Here is a 10,579-nt window from a genome sequence, read left to right on the forward strand (position 1 = left end):
GGAAAGTGGCGGAAGTGATATGCGGATTTAACAAAACGTGATATAAAATCCTCGCTGAAAACTCGGTACTCGATCTAGTACCCAACATACTCGATCGAGTGGCCCCCTACTCGATCGAGTAACCTAGCTACTCGATCGAGTAGCCTCTACTCTATTGAGTACCACCCTTAACACGCAACCCAAAATGGTTTTGGCACTCACTTCTAAGACTATTCCCGCTCCCAAGGTCAGTCAACGCTGGTCAAAGGGTCTCAAAAAGGGCGGGTATTACAGTCTTCCCTCCTTAAAAGAACTTCGTCCCCGAAGTTCAACTCACCTATCTTACGCACAAGACACGGAAAAACACGACATCACCAATCTTTCTACTCAAAACATTGCTCCCTGGAAATATCGTCCCCCCCCCCCCCATGTCATCATCATCACCGTCTACGCTCTATACCTATCGACTCTTACAACTATCACGCAAACATTATCACTGTTAATTGGCACTCTATATGTATGCATCAATTCGTACAAATATTATATATCAAACATCGACCTTGCCATATGAGCCAACACAAACGACCATTACTCATCATATGATAACGACTATCAACCCGAAACGTATCTTATATCAACCTCATACTGCACAACTAACACCACTGTGTTACTCACTAATTCATTCTATTACGACACATCGCGCCGCAACTGGCTCTTTATGACGGTCCTTTAAAACATACTATCACATTCATTTTAACGAACTAAAGTAACCACCTAGACTTCATATAAGCAATGTGACCAACGTACCAGAAAAAAATTAGTAATTAAACAACAAAACCTTGTAAACGAATAACAACATAACTTCAAAATCAGCCTTTTTATTTTGCGACATTACTCTTCCCCTCTAAAAAGGAACTTCGTCCCCGAAGTTCACCATCAAAATTACAACACATTTTACTTATTACCTGATTCCTAACGTGTATTAGAAACATAGTATTTATTATGGACATTACTCGTTAAGCGTATACTCGTTAAATTATAAATCATATACATACATCGGGATAACTCGCCGCCGTCGATAAAATACGTTAATATCGTATGCACAAACGTATGAAGAAATGTAACTTCAATGAATGAATGGTAATATGGCATATGTAATATTAAACAACAAGAAACCGTCACTACTTCACTAATTGCTATCAATATGCATATAAAACCGAAACTTGACTTCCGACACATAAAATTAACAGTTCATAGGTGTTATTACGCACTAACAACTACATTAAACATCAAACTTGCAATTATAAAACAATTGAACATTTTTAATTTTTGAAAACCTCTTGTAACAGTGCTACTCGATCGAGTATGTAGTGGTACTCGATCGAGTGCCATGCTACTCGATCGAGTGGCTTGGCTACTCGATCGAGTAGTCCACAGATCAGAATGATTTTTATCCCACTTTCCTACAGCTACTCGATAGAGTACGGGGTACTCTGTCGAGTACCTACAGGTCACAGTGCCTTATAAAACTTGTCATAAGCCATCATACATAAACTTAGTTGTCATATAATCCGAGTCGGGATGACTCCCCGACTCCCAACATCCTGCAATAAGGTCAAAGTATCAAATCCGACCTTATGGCCAACATTACAAGTCCATAACTAAGTCTCAACGAAAACAACTACTAAAGTCTAACAACACTACCAACATCTAAACCAACTACCATCAACGAAGATAAGGACGAGGAGTATCACTCCTCCTGCTGCTGCTGCTGCTCAACCATCACCTCATCATCACCACCACCGCCAGAAGTACCTGCTCCCGATGACCCAATCCCCGCATCCACTCCTGCTCCAGCTCCCGGGCTCACGTACCATGGGGTCAAGCCACCGTAGGCAAAGAACTGAGGTGTCCCCCACGTCGACTGATCCACCCCGTAGGAATGGAAAACCCCTGTGTAGTCCCCAACTCCACTCCACCAAACCGGATGCGGTCCCTCGGTCCCTATCCCCTGAGCGTACGCCATCTCGTGCATGTTCCAGAGTGTCAAGGTAGATGACACTCTCTCCGCCAAGTAGCTGGATCGCGTCTCCGGGGTGTCGAGGTAAGGGTAGCACGGAAAAGGATGCTTCTGCTGTGGTGCCACCGGCCGTGGCCTAGTCTCCGAGGTCTTCTCACTTACTCGACGGGGTCCTCTCCCCAACCTAGGTCTCTCCACCGCCACGACCGACGCATTCTCGGCCTTCTTTGGTTCTGGCATCATCTCGAGAATCGTGTCGTCGATGAGGTAGGTCTGCAGATGGCGGGGTCTATCAACATCCTCCTCCTCCTCCTCCTCATCATCATCGGAGTCCACCGTCACTACTGCCGGCTCTAAGGGCTTCGTCGATGGGAGGTGCTCAGGAGCTGGAATCTTCATCCAACTCACGCCCCATACCCTCCAAGCTAGGCTACCGTCAGCCAAAGTCCTCAACCATTTCAGGTCGAGATAGCAGTCACGATCCATAGTGGGCACTGGGGTAGCTAGAGGCACGTACTCCGAAGAAGCCTCGAAAGAGGTTAGCTTTTCAGCTAACCGAGTGGCGATGGCGCCACAACTCAAGTACTGGGAAGAGGCAGTGGCCATCAAGGCAAGGGCAACACAAACCATCGAAGGATCATTAAAGACCACTTTCCTGGTCCGCTCCGGGTTCAAGTAAGACATCAAAAGTAACACCTCATGGTTGTTCAGCTTACTGATATCCGGTCGATCATAAAGGAGGTTCAAGAGGGAACGAAGAAAGATCCTCAATGTGACATGCTGAACATCATTAATCAGCATGTTACTCGAGGTGGGAGCTGGTTTCCCGGTCAGACAAGGCATTAGGCGGCAGACACCGCACTCAGCAGGGATATCGGTGATGGAGTCCTTGGGAGGCTTGGCCAACCCAAGGTGAGAAGCAAACTGGTCCATAGAAAGCAAGAAACTAGTGTTCATCAACCGAAACTCAACGGTCTGGCCAGCGGGGTCATAGATAAAGGAGCTCATAAACTCCAAGGTAAGAAAAGGATAAGAGTGCTTCCTCAGTCTATACAAACCCATAAGGCCCAAGGTCTCAAATATGTGACGGACATCCGTCTTTATCTCCAATTCCTCCAACAATGTAGTATCTATACACCTCGTTGGTCTCATCTTACGTTTTTGTAAAACTACAAAACGCTCTCGCTGTTTGAAATCAACAAAAACAACAGAAGGGTGCTCCGGAACTGCGGGTACCACAGGTCCACTCCCTTCCCCAACCTCAGTGGGATTACCCCTCCCCCGTTTACTTTGACGAGTTCCTATGTTCAGTCTCGGCATCTGTTTCAACATATGACTTAAGAAACTTGCATAAACACGTAAAGCATATACTTCATGTAATTTGGACTTAACATACTCAGTTAGGCACTCAAATTCACCAACAAATTCGACATGTGAAGCACAGATTTCATGCCATTAACTTGAATACTAAGCTAGGTACACACATTCACCAACAGTTTCCAAATTTGACATATAAGCTCAGTTTACCACTACTCATAAGCCACGGTTGTGAACGATTTATCATGGTGAATACACATGCTCAACAAATTCGAATATCCTAGCATGATTCTAAAGGTTGTTCCAAACACACTTCTAATCACATGTGAGACATTCTTACTAGTTCATGGAAAAGAATAACTTAGAACATATCATCATCACCCTTCAATATTATGAACAACAACTTAACTAAATTTTTCAGACGGTCTTTACAACTGTAACAATTTTGGCATATTTCCATCAACTATCATCACTACAAACATATTGAAGTTCAACTTACACTTAAACAGTCGTAACACAACACCAAATTCCAGTTATAATTCACGAATTTCCATTTGAGGCACTTTTAAGACGGAGTTTTAAGGCAACTTTCTAAGGTTAAAATCATCAAAATACATCCTTCACATGATATAAACAATACATAGGGATCAATTCTACCATCTAACCATTGTAAAACAACCAAAAATCAATTTCAATTTTGGAAACCCTAGAAATTTCGGGTTCAATTTTTGCAATTTCTAGTCTAATTTACAGCAATTAGTCATCAACAAACATGGGATGAAGGCATGTGAATCATATTGCAACTATTAAAAGCAACAATCTATCCATATGAATCGAAAATTTCAGATTTTATCCTTATTCTAACACATCCAAATCAATAAACCATGTAAATTAGGAAGAAAAGCATACCTTAATTGAGTAGCAAAGTAAAGAAACGAAATTAAACAATGAAATCAACCCCAAGAATCACCCCTAACCCAAGAGTATGAGAGATTTTGAGAGGATTGTAGACTTAGGTTTCGAAATATAGGAGATGAATGGGAAGAATAGAAAGAATAAGGGTTTTAAGAAACCCATAAGTCTCACTGTACAGTAACCTACTCGATCGAGTGCCTAGGGTACTCGATCGAGTACCACCCTACTCGATCGAGTAGGAGCTATTTCGTCAAGTATCTGCAGGGAATCTTTCCACATCCCGACGTCATAGCTTCCTAACTAGATCGAGTGAGGTCTACTCGGTCTAGTAAGCACTCGCACTCGGTTAAGTATAGTTAAGTACTCGGTCAGAAATACGAAGAAAATTGAAGATACCTGCAAAACAACACCGCGTGTCGATTCCAAACTAAGTTCGGAATTCGGCACTAATTATCACATTCGATCACGTTTTACAATCATTACTCAAGCATTAAGCATCGTCTCGACAAATAAGGTGTACGTCACATTACGCTACACAATTACCCAACTCGGTTTACCTACTACCGAGTCCCTCATAAACATAAGTACGTCATTATATAACACTTAAACTTGTCTTAACATATCGCTACCAAACTCGCGTTCACAATAACATGAAACATGTAATTAACATTAATTCATTCTTTCATATAACATATAATTGTATACTCTTCATAACAAATCAATCTATCCATGTTTCCCCCAATACAATTATAAGCAATTCATTTTACACAAATCGATTGTCACGCAGCGGAAAAGTTTCAACTAACTAACAAAGCATATATACATTACCATATGCTATGATTCAAATTATAACTCAACAATTCTATAACCATCATCATCGTACTCACGGCAGGGTCTATAGACTCGCACATGACTACCGTCACCATCAACTTACGCAAATACCAACATGTTCATCCTTCTATTATAGCACACCCATTCACATTCCCAAGTATTTCTATCGAATAGACTTTTGTCACGTATCTCAAAATCATCATACAAGCTCACTAATCATGCCAACTCTTCACTAAACACGGCCAAATACAGCTATCACATCCTCATTAACGCTAACTAAGGCTCAACTACAGGTAGCTCCGACACAATTAGCATACACGTCACACATATACACACGGACTCCACATTCCCGTACCCTGTGACTGGCTTAAGCATCATGGGGCCAAGATTTTGAAATGAGGGCGCCTACTCACCCAAAACTTAGCATCAACTGGGGCTCCCATTACACATACACCAGGTTCATTTTATTAGACTCCCTACGTTCATTATCTTTATTTGTTACAGGTTCCAAAATCGTCGCTCTGATACCACTTTGTAACACCCCCATATTCAGAGGAGCCTTAACTAGGCCTTCCTTAGCATATAAGGGCGTTACCATCTCGGTTGCCCGAGGATATTAATAATCAAATGTCGATAAGAGAACTATTATGTTATATTACAAGTGATTTAAACAACAAACGATATAAAAGGAACAACTCAAAGACTACTCGCTACTACTATCAAATCTCGTGAAGACTCATCCCTGCCCAGACTCCAGCTATCAACAACATCAGCACCTGCTAAGACTGACTGCTCACCATAAGGGATCACGGCAGACACAAAACAAACAAACAACCACACAAGGTCAGTACTGAGATAAGATACGACAACAGCAACTACAATTACCAACACAATACAATACTATCAATCTCAAGCACAATCACAATAACCCAACCAACTCTATCACTGACTGTCCACTGGACCAGCCCTGCCAGTGGGGGACCGCAACCGTTCCCACCAAATCCCCGCTCCTCATAATGAGCGATACCCTGTCCATCAATGTGCACATCCCCTCCTGTGGCGGGTTCCACGGAGGGCGAAATTAGGGCGTGAAGCCACTCCCGCAAGTGACCCCACTCAGCCGAGAACTCGTCTCGATAACCAGAGACAACAGCCACAATCACCATCACAACCGTCACGATACAACTATGATACTAAGCAATCACAATACAATCACAACGACCGACATAATAGACCATCTCAGAAACTGAGTAGGCGAACCTACCTTTAAGCAACTGCAACCAACCCATGTCGACAACCAACATATCCAGCGACCAAGCACAGCCTATAACCACAATGCAAATATCTATTACTATCAAGCAACCCTAATTGTAAAGAACAAGGACACGGATGATGATTATGACATACCTATAGGGAGAAACTCAGCAAAAGACTGCTACCCGACTCAAGTGACGCTCTTCTAAGGCACAAGGATCTTCACAAAGGCTTCCATGGAGTTTTTGAGGTGAAGGGAAGGGAAAGAGGCGACTGAAGGATAGGAGGAAAGTGGCGGAAGTGATATGCGGATTTAACAAAACGCGATATAAAACCCTCGCTGAAAACTCGGTACTCGATCGAGTACCCAACATACTCGATCGAGTGGCCCCCTACTCGATCGAGTAACCTAGCTACTCGATCGAGTAGCCTCTACTCTATCGAGTACCACCCTTAACACGCAATACAAAATGGTTTTGGCACTCACTTCTAAGACTATTCCCGCTCCCAAGGTCAGTCAACGCTGGTCAAAGGGTCTCAAAAAGGGCGGGTATTACATATTTAGCATGAATTAACTTAACCACTACTACTTTTAGGACTCCAACCTTCAAAACATCTTCATATATAACCCAAGTTCACAATAACATGAGACTAATTTCAGTTTGGGGCACTTTTAAGACGGAGTTTTAAGACAAATGTTTGGGTAAAAATCACGAAAATCAACTCTATACATGATATATATACGGCATAGATTACCCCAATTTTCATCCTCTTACATACAATAGACAACCAAAAATCAATTTAATTTCTCAAACCCTAAAATTTTCGGTTCACATCATCATTTAATTTGATTCGATTTTTTTTGCATAATTATCCACAATAATCATCAAAGGAAAGCATGTAGATCATATTGCAACAATTAGAAGCAAGTTTTAACACATGTAAATCGACTTTTCAACACTTTCCAACATCCTATACGATTCTAACTAATTAAAAACATCAAAATAGAGTGAGCATTCATACCTTGATCAATTAGTAAATAAAAAGAACGAATTAAAGCAAGAAAATCACCAAGTTGAAGCACCATAATCACAAGAATCAAAGAGTTTGAGAGGGGTGGGAGGCTAGGGTTTGCGGAAATAGAAGGAGAAATAAAAAGAAAGAACAAAAGGAAAGGGTTATGAACCCTTAAATTTCCAGGTACTGTAGCACTTACTCGATCAAGTAAGTATGGTAGTCGATCGAGTGGCCTCCACTCGATCGAGTTGGAGCTAGTCGGTCGAGTTTCCATAGGGAATTTCCAACTTTCTCGATGTTATAGCTTCCTAACTAGATCGAATGAGGTCTACTCGGTCTAGTAGGCACTTGTACTCGGTCAAGCAAGGCTAGATACATGGTCGGAAATATGAGATTGATTAAAGTTCCCTGCAAAACAATAACACGTGTCAATCCCAAAACGAATTCGAACATCGGCACAGATTAACATACTCATTCACATCGTATTACTACTACACAAATACAACGGGTCATCTCACAATTACATTACCTCATTCAACTTTCCATTTTCATCTTATAACCATAATTATGCAACCAAGGGACTACACTTTTAGCTTTCTCACGTATACTTTCATTCAATATGTTTCTTTTACTTCTAATCATACAATTGTAAATTCAACAAAATGACTTCTGATCACATCACTCTAATCATACATCTAACATTCAACCATTCTTTAGCAGCCAAGGTTACTAATAATCTAACATTGTTACAACAATTAACAATTAACTTACTCAATTTAATTGTCATATCGCGGAAGCGTTCAATCATGCACTTATCACATCCATTCCAATACTACTTTGATAGCCATCACGACAAATTCAAAACTTACTATCATTATTACTACTACTTACAAGACTTACAAACTCTTTATATCAACTATTAATACCAACTATTTGGAGCAAACACTACCATCACCACATTCTATACACTGTCTCGTACTATAAAGATTTCACCACTTCTACTCTTTTCACACACACTTGTATTCGTGCACAAACCTTCACGTTTCTCATTATCATCACACACATGCTAACTTCAACAGAAACTTCATCACAAACAATTCTAGCATAACCATTATACACATTAGGCACATAAATGCCGACTCAACATCCCCATACCCGGTGACTGGCTTAAGCATAATGGGGCCATGATTTTGAAATGAGGGCGCCTACTCACCCAAAATATAGCATCAGCTGGGGCTCCCAATACACATACACCAGGTTTATTTTATTTGACTCACTACGTTCATTAGGGTCATTTGTTACAGGTTCCAAAATCGTTGCTCTGATACCACTTTGTAACACTCCCATATACCAAGGAGCCTTAATAAGACCTTCCCTAGCATATAAAGGCGTTACCATCTCGGTTACCCGAGAAACGTAATGATCAAAAGTCGATAAAAGAACATTTATAATTATTACAAGTGCTCTAACCAAACTACCAAAACAGAAGATACAACTCGACATTCTTGTGTGAACTATCTATAACGTAACTTGCGAAAGACCCATCCCGCCAAGTATCCAGCTATCATCCAAGACATCACCTGCTAAGACTGACTGCTCACCATAAAGGATCACGGCAGACACAACAGAACAAACAAGAGACAAAACCAGACAAGGTTAGTAACTTAGGCAACACATCAACAACCACAAACACTACACAAGTACACAAAACACATACACCACATCTCCGATCAATCACCGTCACCGACTGTCCACTGGACCAGCCCTGCCAGTGGGGGACCGCAGCCATTTCCACCTAAGCCCCGCTCATCATACTGAGCGATAACCCTGTCCCATTAATATGCACATCCCCTCTCATGGCGGGTTCCACGGAGGGCGAAACTAGGGTGTCAAGCCACTCCCGCAAGTGACTCTACTCAGCCGAGGACGCACCTCGAGAACCAGAGACAACCAATCACAGACAGGTGAACCACAACCATGATAACACAATCACAACACACCAACCAACCACCACAACCAACCAAATCCACTGACACAACAATCAAATCACAACCAAAGACACACTAGACCACCAACAGAACTGAGTAGGCGAACCTACCTTTAACCAACCGCAGCGATTCCTCGTCCATTCACATAACATCGACCAAGCAAGTAAAACCCCTATACAAAACAGTACAACCGCCTATTACTATCACCACAACCCTATAAGAATCAACAATGACAAAGATGACGATGATGACATACCTACGCATAGAATATCGACGTCGAGACCGCTACCCGACTCAAGCAATCTATCCCCAAGGCACAAGCATCCTCAAAGGCTCCCATGGAAGGAATTATGGTGAAGGAAATGAAGAAAGACGACATCTAGGTCTGAAGGAAAGAGGCGGAAATGATTTGTGATTCTATCAAAACACGATTATAAACCCTCGCTGAAAAGACGCTACTCGATCGAGTAACCAACTCACTCAATCGAGAGTGGCCCCTACTCGATCGAGTACCCAAGCTACTCGATCGAGTAGCCTCGACTAGATCGAGTACCACTCATCCCAAGGCTTATCACAACATGAGACACCGCTTGTACGAATTCCCAAAGGCTACAACATGCCTCTAAGGTCGGTCAACATTGGTCAACGAGTCCCTAAAAAGACGGGTATTACATTTGCAAAACGCCTTACTAAGACAAATGGATCACGTTATGCACCATAAACTCGGTAAATGGATGGTTAATTTCCGTCTTGCATGCAAATCAACCATTAATCCAACCCGACATCTTATACTTGATATTTGGATAAACAACCGACATAAAAAGCTCACATGTTAGGTATAAACTTGTGGATGCGCATTCATGCATTTACCCGTTTTATCAACTTTTGCATTTAACCAACCAAGATCGATCAGTAGAGGCCGCTACCACGGGCAGGATTGGGTGTCCGATTAAAGGACTTCCCAATACGTACCTTCACCTCTTACTCAGAAACTTTGGATAGTGGACGACCTAATCCAGGGGGAACGAGAGTCATTCTAGAGATAGGATGCTAAAGAGGGACGACTCCTTATCTTTAGTACCTATGTCAAACACCGCTTTTTGCCTTGGTTGACCTAGGTATAAAGTGGATTCAAACGGGCTCCAAGCATCCTACAAATGCTTGGTGGCGACTCCGAACATCTCTAGCATCGTTTCGAGACCCTTGCTGAGACGAAACCAACCTATCTAAAACGATCCGGTCGAAAGCATCTTTTTAC

This window comes from Silene latifolia, chromosome Y (genome assembly GCF_048544455.1).
Source record: "Silene latifolia isolate original U9 population chromosome Y, ASM4854445v1, whole genome shotgun sequence".
Classification (NCBI taxonomy): domain Eukaryota; kingdom Viridiplantae; phylum Streptophyta; class Magnoliopsida; order Caryophyllales; family Caryophyllaceae; genus Silene; species Silene latifolia.